Raw genomic sequence first — 9377 nt, forward strand, 5'->3', positions numbered from 1 at the left:
GACCCACAGCCTTCCCTTCTTCTAGGAATTGTTTGCAGCTTATGGTCCAGGAAAATTTTTTTTTTTTTGAGACAGAGTTTCACTCTGTTGCCCAGGCTGGAGTGCAATAGCACAGTCTTGGCTCACTGCAACCTCTGCCTCCCAGGTTCAAGCAATTCTCCCGCCTCAGCCTCCCAAGTAGTTGGGATTACAGGCGCTTGCCACCATGCCCAGCTAATTTTTGTATTTTTAGTAGAGACGGGGTTTTACCATGTTGGCCAGGCTGGTCTTGAACTCCTGATCTCAGGTGATCCACCCACCCCAGCCTCCCAAAGTGCTGGGATTACAGGCATGAGCCACTGTACCCGGCCCATTTTCTCTAATTTTTAAAAGCTACTGTTTCTTATTTCTAAAATATATATTTTATTTTATTTTTTAAAAAAATCTATCATTCTCTGGTGTTTGATGTGGAAGGAAGGTATTTCAAATAGTTCTCAGGCTATCATTTTGAAATTTGAAATGTGAGTATGACATTGAATCAGTTATGAGATTATTTCAACTGGTTTAATCACAAAAGCTCTAGAAATTTAAGGAAAGACTGAAGTAAGACTGAAGGCTACAAATTCAGGAATAACTTTCAAATTATAATAAAGGACTGCTCCAGGAGTGGCACAACTACTGCCACTTCTGGGCAGAGGTAACATGGATTGTTCCTCTGATGCTGTAGGGTACCACTAGAACCTCTGCCACCACTGCTACCTCTGCACAGCAATGGGCAATGTGCCTGTCACTGCCCAGCACCTGGATATCCATTACACTTGTTTCCACATGGACATCTCACGCCATTGTGTCTGACCCAGAGCAAGGAAAGTATCCATTACACTAGTTTCCACGTGGACATCTCACGCCATTGTGTCTGACCCCAGAGCAAGGAAAGGTGGAAGGTGAGTTTCTGGCTTTCACTTTGGAAAGAAGCAAACTCATAACATAGGAATGTCCTTAAACATAGAAAAGCAGCTTAAAAGGTTTACAGGGATGCCTTATAATCACTACTTGGTTATGTTGGTGGTGAAAAAAAAATTTAAAATAAACAAATAAGAAATAAAGACAAGTCTATACACTTCAGGAATCAAGACTACAGTTCTCAATTACAGTTCAACAATATAACACACACAGATGTGTGTAGGTAGGGCATCTGTCACATAGCAAGCACTCAACAAATGACAAATCAGTCAATCAATCAATAAAACAACAAACCACTGCGATAAAATGAAGCACAATTACCCCTTTAATCCAGACTTTTAGTCTTGCCTTTAATTCTCCAATGAATTACTTTGTTTTTCTGTTCAAATTTCCATATTTTACTTTCTTTATCACCTCTAATCTTCTGGTGCGATGATTTCATTTTACAGTACACGCTTGTCAGACCATGCCAGCTGTACCTACTTATGCCTTACCATCTCCTTGTCCACTGGGTAACAGTCTCTCCTGGAAAAGGTTCATTCTAGGTAGTTGGTCTGAATCAAGAATTTAAAGAGATAGAAGCATCAGTGGGCCAGTGATCCTCAAAATTGTAACTTGAAAGGCACAAATATATCTCAATTTTGGCATGCCAGAAGCTTTTTCCTTTAATTTCAATAGTTCAAGGAGACAGGAAAGGGTGGAGAAACAACATACACACACACATATCTGTGTGTATATATGTATATACATGTGTAAATACATGTATGTATGTATATACTCGTGTATATACATACACATATGTGTGTATATGTGTGTATATATGTATATATACACAAATATATACACATATATGTATATATACACATATATATGTATATACATATATACATACACATATGTGTGTGTATTTCCTTTCCTGTTTCACTTCCCCTTCCCTCACTTCTGTGTCCTGAACTCACACTTCCAAATAAACTTCCCATCCATGAACCATTGTCACAATCTCCTTTCAGAAGAACCCAGGCTAAGATTTTCTCTCTTGTCCTCCTACCCTTCCTTCCTTCCTGAGCCTTTTCCTTTTTTCAGTGATATTACCCATCTACTTTTACACTCTCACATATATATATGAGCATGTATATATATACACATATGTGTGTGTGTGTCTGTAAGTATATATATTTAGTATTTCTCCAGCCCTTCCTGTCTTCTTGAACTATTGAAATTCCACATGTGAAGTGAAATACAGAAAACAGCAGACCTAAGTTAGTGATTTTGCTGGGAAAGACAAGAAAAAAGAAAATACAACTTTCCAATTTTGCTAATGTAAAAATACATTTTACCCTTGTGTTTTTGGTAGATTGGGCAATAACGGTTAACCCACACTTTCCAAAATCTTTGGATAGACATTTACTGAACACTAGTCATGTTCCAGAACTGGGTTGGACGCTGGGATAGACTGGTAAGCAGTGCGGACAGTTTACCTGCCCAAATCTGCTGTATTTGAACTAGGGCTTTCAGTCAGATGACTCTAACAAGATCAAAATATCCCCTAATCTAAGAAAACAAGTTAATAGCACTTCAAAAAAAGGAAAGTCTAAGGAAAAAATGAAAGACAGGAAGGGTAGGAGGAAGAGAGAGAGCATCTCAGCCTGGTCCTTCTTGAAAGCCAGATATAATGGTTCATGGATGGGAAGTTTATCAAAGTGTGAGTTCAGCACATAGAAGTGAGGGAATGGGAAGTGAAACAGGGAAGAAAGAGCCATTTCCTTCCCTCCCTCACTTCCCTCCTTTCTTCCATCTTTGTTCTTCCTTCCTCCCTTCCACATTTCAAAATTCTTCTCAGTTAGATCAAGTATCCAGTCACCTGTGGCAGCCAATGGAAAATGTAAGGAAGGAAGGAAGGAAGGGAAGGAAGGAAGGGAAGGAAGCGGCATGGCTGAAGGGAAGGAAGGGGCAAGGAAGGGAAGGAAAGGGAGGGAGGGGAGGGAGGAAGGGAGGGAGGGAGGGGAGGGAAGGAAGGGAAGGAAGGATGGAATGAATGAATGAATGAAATGGAATGAAATGAATGAAATGAATGAATGAGGGAATGTAATGGAATGAATGGAATGAATGAATGGAATGAATGAAGGAAGGAAGGAATGGAATGGAATGAAGGAATAAATGAAGGAATGAATGGAATGGAATGGAATGGAATGGAATGGAATGGAATGGAATGGAATGGAAGAAGGAATGGAATGAATGGAATGGAATGGAAGGAATGAAAGGAATGGAATAATGGAATGGAATGGAGGGAATGGAAGGAAGGAATGGAAGGAGGAAGGAAGGAAGGAAGGAAGGAAGGAAGGAATGGAATGGAAGGAATGGAAGGAAGGAAGGAAAATGGAATAATGGAAGGAATGGAATGGAATGGAAAATGTAATGGAATGGAATGGAGAATGGAATGGAGAATGGAATGGAATGGAATGGAATGGAATGGAATGGAATGGAATGGAATGGAATGGAATGGAATGGAATGGAATGGAATGGAATGGAGAATGGAATGGAATGGAATGGAATGGAATGAATGGAATGGAATGGAATGGAATGGAATGGAATGGAATGGAATGGAATGGAATGGAATGGAATGGAATGGAATGGAATGGAATGGAATGGAATGGAATGGAATGGAATGGAATGGAATGGAATGGAATGGAATGGAATGGAATGGAATGGAATGGAATGGAATGGAATGGAATGGAATGGAATGGAATGGAATGGAATGGAATGGAATGGAATGGAATGGAATGGAATGGAATGGAATGGAATGGAATGGAATGGAATGGAATGGAATGGAATGGAATGGAAGGAATACGAAGGAAGGAAGGAAGGGAAGGAAGGAAGGGAAGGAAGGAAGGAAGGAAGGAAGGAAGGAAGGAAGGAAAGGAAGGAAGGGAAGGAAAGAAGGAAGGAAGGAAGGAAGGAAGGGAAGGAAGGAAGGGAAGGGAAGGAAGGAAAGAAGGCAGGCAGGCAGGCAGGAAGGAAGGAAGGAAGGAAGGATCCTGGCAATTGTGATTTTTCGACAGTTTAATTCCAACAGAAAACACAGCTCAAGTATTTCTGCTTCTCCCCCATTGGATAATTACAGCTTATCCTTCTTGATGATCTCATTTGATCTTCAGAACAACCCCATGAAGTAGGTATTATTTTTATTATAGTATTGTGCTTTAAAGTGTGAGCTGTGCTGTGAGACAGCTCGGAATGAAATACAGGCTCCATCACTTGCGAGCTTTGTGACCCTGGGCAAACTAACATGTTTATGCCTAAGTCTTCTTTAAATGGGTGATGATAAGTGCAACAACTGTTTGTTGTGAGTATTAAATGAGTTAGTATTTGTAAAGTATTTAGAATTGGTCGGGCATATAGTAAGTTAGCTTTTATAAACACCTGTTTTGTTTTGTTTTTCTGATGCTCTCAACTGTGGACAGATTTTGAATGCCTTCTGATGCATAAAATAGGAGAAGCACTCACATTAGCAGAATGACTTTGACACTGCACAGTGTGATCCTCGGCAGAAACAGTCCTAAACAAGGTGACGGGGGAGCCAAATGTGCAGGACCCCGCCAGGAAGACTTGGAACGAAGGGGTGGGGCTCAGCTGGGAAAGCGTGTTTTGAGCAAATACACATTTCACTGATCAACAGCTTCTTGCGGGATGTCCTCCCTAAGCCATTTCTGTAAAACATAAAATCTCCATTCTAGGCAGGGTGCCATATTTTTCCTTCTCTGCACCCAATGAGAGAGTGCTTCCTTCTCCCTGGCCATTTGCAGGGAAAATGAAGCCAAGATCCCATTTTAGTACAAATGCTCAACTTTTATGGAAATGTGTTTGGATAATTTACAAAGGACACCCCTCCTCTTCCACTCCAGTTGAGAGGTTTTAGAAACTCCGGGGGTTCTTTTCATGGCTTCCTACCCCAATTCTTTGTAGACTGGCAAAGAAGCTTCCTCTCCCTCACTCCTCAGCACCCCACTGATTCTACAATGTCTGGGAGGCCATCAGCATTTAAACAACAACAAAAAATGGTCCTCATCTGAAACCACAGAAACCCTATTTAGCACAATCAGGACTAGAGAGTCATTTAGAGAGCAAGTACCTTCATTATAATGTGGGAAGCAGAGTCTCAACTGACTATGGAAGTCTTCAGCCTTGAAGGAAGAGAGGGGCTGGGGAGACAGAAAGCAGGAGGGACAGTAGAACATATAAGCCATTTTCCCAACTTGGGAGGGATATTTAATATTGGCAGAAAGCAATCATTGCAAAATGTGTATGTGTTTATTTATTTATTGGCTTGAATGTACCCAGTCATCGCTTCTCTCTAGGGGCAACTGGAAGAATGACAGAAAATGAGACTCAGTCATATCTTGCTTTTACAGCTTAAACTACTCATATCAGACCTCATAAACACAAGTAATCTATTATATTCTCACCAGTTCTCACACCCACCCTCAGATGGCAATACAAATTCCATTTATATTCCTGAGTCCTAAAACCAGAATGGACTCATGCTTCTGGATAGTTATAGCAAGGGTACCAGAAGCTGGCTGTCTGACTCATTCCTGCTTGCAAATTTTATCCATCTACTTTCACACTCTCACAAACACAGGCACACAAATCAGTGGTCTCCTGTCCACACTTTCTAGCCAAAGAATTTCACTCCTATTTCTTCAAAAACTATTTAAGCTTTCTGACAATTGTGAAGAATTTTCTAAATGAAGTCCCCAAGAACCACAGATCTCTCCCATTTCCTCTATGCACCCTTGTCTTCCTCTTCTTCCCCACCTACATAATGACAGGTTCCCTCATCTATCAAGCTCTGATTGTTTTCCTATGCCTGTTCGTGTTTATTGATCCAAACAGGTTTTTTTTTTTTTTCTTTTCCAATGGACAATGCTTGCCTTTTGCGTTCCCATGCATGTAAGAGCTGGGAGATCATCTCTCAGACTCCAGCCCTCTTGCTTCTCAGGTAAGACATTGAAGGCATGAGGAAAGAAGGGATTTGTCTGTTCCTGGATGACCATGAAAGTAATTATTAGATTGTGATCCAGTATGCCAAGCTGCCAAAGAGGACAGAGATGCATCTTATACAAAATTCAGTTTGCAAGTCTCTGAGTCATCTTGGAAGAAAAGGAGAGTTGACAACTTCAAGTGAACCCATCCAGCATGTTTATGCTGGTTGTGGAATATAAATTACTAATAGCTATAAGCTACCAAGGTGGGTTAGTGGGATCAGTCACCGGCCTGGAGACATGGATTTGTAACCATCCCTATAAACTTTATAAAATTAAAGGAGAAGAAAACTAAATTTAAGTCAAGAAGAAAGGAGGGGAAGAAACAAAAATAAATCCAGCTTGCAGCACATTCAGCATTAACCATGAGGGGAGCTGGCTCTCTGACCTGCTTCCTCATAGTTGTTGGTGCCTATTGCCCCAGAATCATGCAGACCCTGTCACAAGGTTAAAATTCCCCTAACTGCTCTATAGATAACAACTTAGGCATTGTGAAACTTAAGTTTTATACTGGAGATGTTCTTTCCGATCCTGCATTCCAGTGAAACTACTGAGAAGAGGCTGACACACTGAAGAGTGTTGTTTCCACATTCTAATGATTTCATCCCCCTTAATCCAAGTAGCCAGTGACCTTAATTTCCCAGCCCCTCACTCTCCACAATCGCCTTAAAAACTCCAGCCCAGAACTTCTCAAGGAGCTGAATTTCAGTATCTCACTCAGCCATCCTGTGATAATTAAACTCTTTCTCTGATGCAAACCTTGCTGTCTCAATGTATTGGTATGTTACTGCACAGTGGGCCAACAAACCTGTTGGTCCTGTAACACATTCAAAATTCATCTCTACTTCTAATGCTATGGGCAATCTGCTTATGCTCTCTGTGATGGTTAATACTGAGTGTCAGTTTGATTGGATTGAAGGATACAAAGTATTGTTCCTGGGTGTGTTTGTGAGGGCATTACCAAAGGAGATTAACATTTGAGTCAGTGGACTGGGAAAGGCAGACCCACCCTCAATCTGGGTGGGCACCATCTAATCAGCAGCCATCAAGGCCAGAATAAAAGCAGGCAGAAGAACGTGAAAAGACTAGACTGGTTTAATCTTCTGGCCTACATCTTTCTCCCATACTGGATGCTTCCTGCCCTCAAACATTGGACTCCAAGTTCTTCAGCTCTGTAATTCTTGGACCTTTGGCCACAGACTGAAGGCTGCACCGTAGGCTTCCCTACTTTTGAGGTTTTGTAACTTGGACTGGCTTTCCTGCCCCTCAGCTTGCAGACAGCCTATTGTGGGACCTTACCTTGTAATTGTGTGAGTCAATACTCCTTAATAAACTCCCGTTTATACATGTGTCTATCCTATTAGTTCTGTTCCTCTGCAGAACCCTGACTAATACATTCTCCAAGCCTCCATTGCCTTGGTTTCCTCATCTATAAAATGGGGATATTGATAGAGCACTCATGAAGTTATCGGAAAGATTAAATGAGGTCCTATATTAAAATAATAAAAAACTTACTATTTATTGAGCACTGAGGTAAGTGTTTTAAAATCCATTTTCCAAAGGAAAAACACTGAACCTCAGAGAAGTTACATAACCTTGTCCAAGGTGACACAGGCACTAAGCAGCAGAGGTAGAACTCAAATCTCTACCTGTTGATGCAATGACAGTGCTTCCTCAGCCTGTTATGCTGCTTGCCATGGCATCAGATATCACTCTTCCCCAGCCCAAATTGCAAGGCTACAACATTTAAGGGTCTTATCTGCCTGTCTAAGCAACTGAACAACACATATCTTAGCACCTGCTGCTCTACCTGTTTTCTTTAGCCATTTAAAACCATGTGAACAAACCCTTTAGGTTTTACAAAAGCAAAAGATGTGACATTTATTGTCACCAATGATCCTGTTTCAGAGACAAAGACTTGTCAACACCTGGAACTTAGGGTGCAATTGGGCATATCTTTGGAGCTAATTTAATTTACCCAGAGTAACCAGCATGCTCAATTGTGACCATGAAGCAGCCAGGCAAACCTTAAATCTAGAACAGCTGAATATATTTTGGGATTTTTTTTTTTTCCCTCCCCACTCAGCTAGCAGCAATTAGTGCCAAGTGTCCAGCAAATGTCATCTAGGCGCTGGCCAGGCACAAAGTCTCCTGGGTAGTTCTGTGACCACGTGGCCCTGTCCTGCTGAGTTTGGCTACATCTCCCCACTTCTATCTCCTCCTTCAGTTCCATTTCTATTGTTCTGAGTTACTATTCTCCACAAAGCACTGAGCTGGACTCTGAGCAGAGTGCAGAGATGATCATGAAGAGATCTCTACACTCTGGGCACTTAACATGTTACCAAAGTGGATTAAACAAAAACATAATTAGCAGTGTGCTTACCCTAACCGCTGTCCAGATAACGTGATATAGAAGATGGAAGAACAAGGAAGAATAAGGTACAATTATTATAGGAAAGAACTTATGGAGGAGGTAAGATTGAGATGGGTCTAAGGGTTTACTTATCCATCTCTTCTTCCCAAGGTCATGACCCTGGGGGAGGGGAGGTTCTAATATCAGCCGTGTTCTGTGCCAGAATCTGCCTAAACAATCCATTCTTCTTATCTGTCTGTTTTGTATCTAGTACTAAAGGCTGACTTCATGGACATCCTCAAATGAGCACGACAGTTCAGTATATATTTTCCAAAGTCTGAATAACTCAGTCTTAATTAGCACAATGTTGAGGACACCAAGTGTGATGGTTAATTTTATGTGTCAATTTGACTGGGCCACAGGATGGCCAGATATCTGATGACACATTTGTTCTGGAGATTTCTGTGAGTTTATTTCCAGAAGATATTAGGATTTGAACTGGTAGACTGAGTAAAGCAGATGGCCCTCCACAATGTGAGGGGGCATCATCCAATCTGTTGAAGGTTTAAATAGAACTAAAAGGTGGAAGAAGGTTGAATTTGTTCTTTGTCTGACTGCATGAGCTAATAAGTAAATCTTTTCCTATCCTTGGAGCTCCTGGTTCTCAGGCCTTCAGGCTCGAACTTGAATCTATAGCACTGGCTCTCAGTCCATTAAACTACACCACCAGCTTTTCTGTGTCTCCAGCTTGCAGACAAGCAGATTGTGACACTTCTCAGTCTTCATAATTGAGTGAGCCAATACCTTATAATCACCTACGTATAGATAAATATATAGATATATCCTGTTAGTTCTGTTTCTCTAGAGAACCCTCACTAACATACCAAGTGATATGGTTTGGCTCTGTGTCCCCACCCAAAACTTACGCTGAATTGTAATTCCCAATGTTGGGGAAGGGACCTGGTGGGAGGTGACTAGATCATGGGAGTGGATTTCTTCCATGCTATTCTCATGAGAGTGAGTGAGTTCTCATGAGATCT

General features: G+C 41.2%; 1 long non-coding RNA gene across 2 annotated transcripts; it reads right to left on the minus strand.

Moving 5' to 3' along the window:
• Positions 1-358: 358 nt before the first annotated feature.
• On the minus strand, positions 359-8558 carry LOC110743235. 2 transcript variants are annotated; one of them, XR_002521966.2, is made up of 4 exons: positions 8368-8550; positions 5072-5141; positions 4447-4649; positions 359-1496 (listed from the first exon to the last, which is right to left on the minus strand). It is a non-coding gene; the product is annotated as an uncharacterized LOC110743235 (long non-coding RNA). The 2 variants fall into 2 exon arrangements; XR_002521965.2 differs by lacking the exon at positions 4447-4649 and having other exon boundaries at positions 360-1496; positions 8368-8558.
• Positions 8559-9377: the final 819 nt, after the last annotated feature.

This window comes from Papio anubis, chromosome 3 (assembly GCF_008728515.1).
Source record: "Papio anubis isolate 15944 chromosome 3, Panubis1.0, whole genome shotgun sequence".
Taxonomy (NCBI): domain Eukaryota; kingdom Metazoa; phylum Chordata; class Mammalia; order Primates; family Cercopithecidae; genus Papio; species Papio anubis.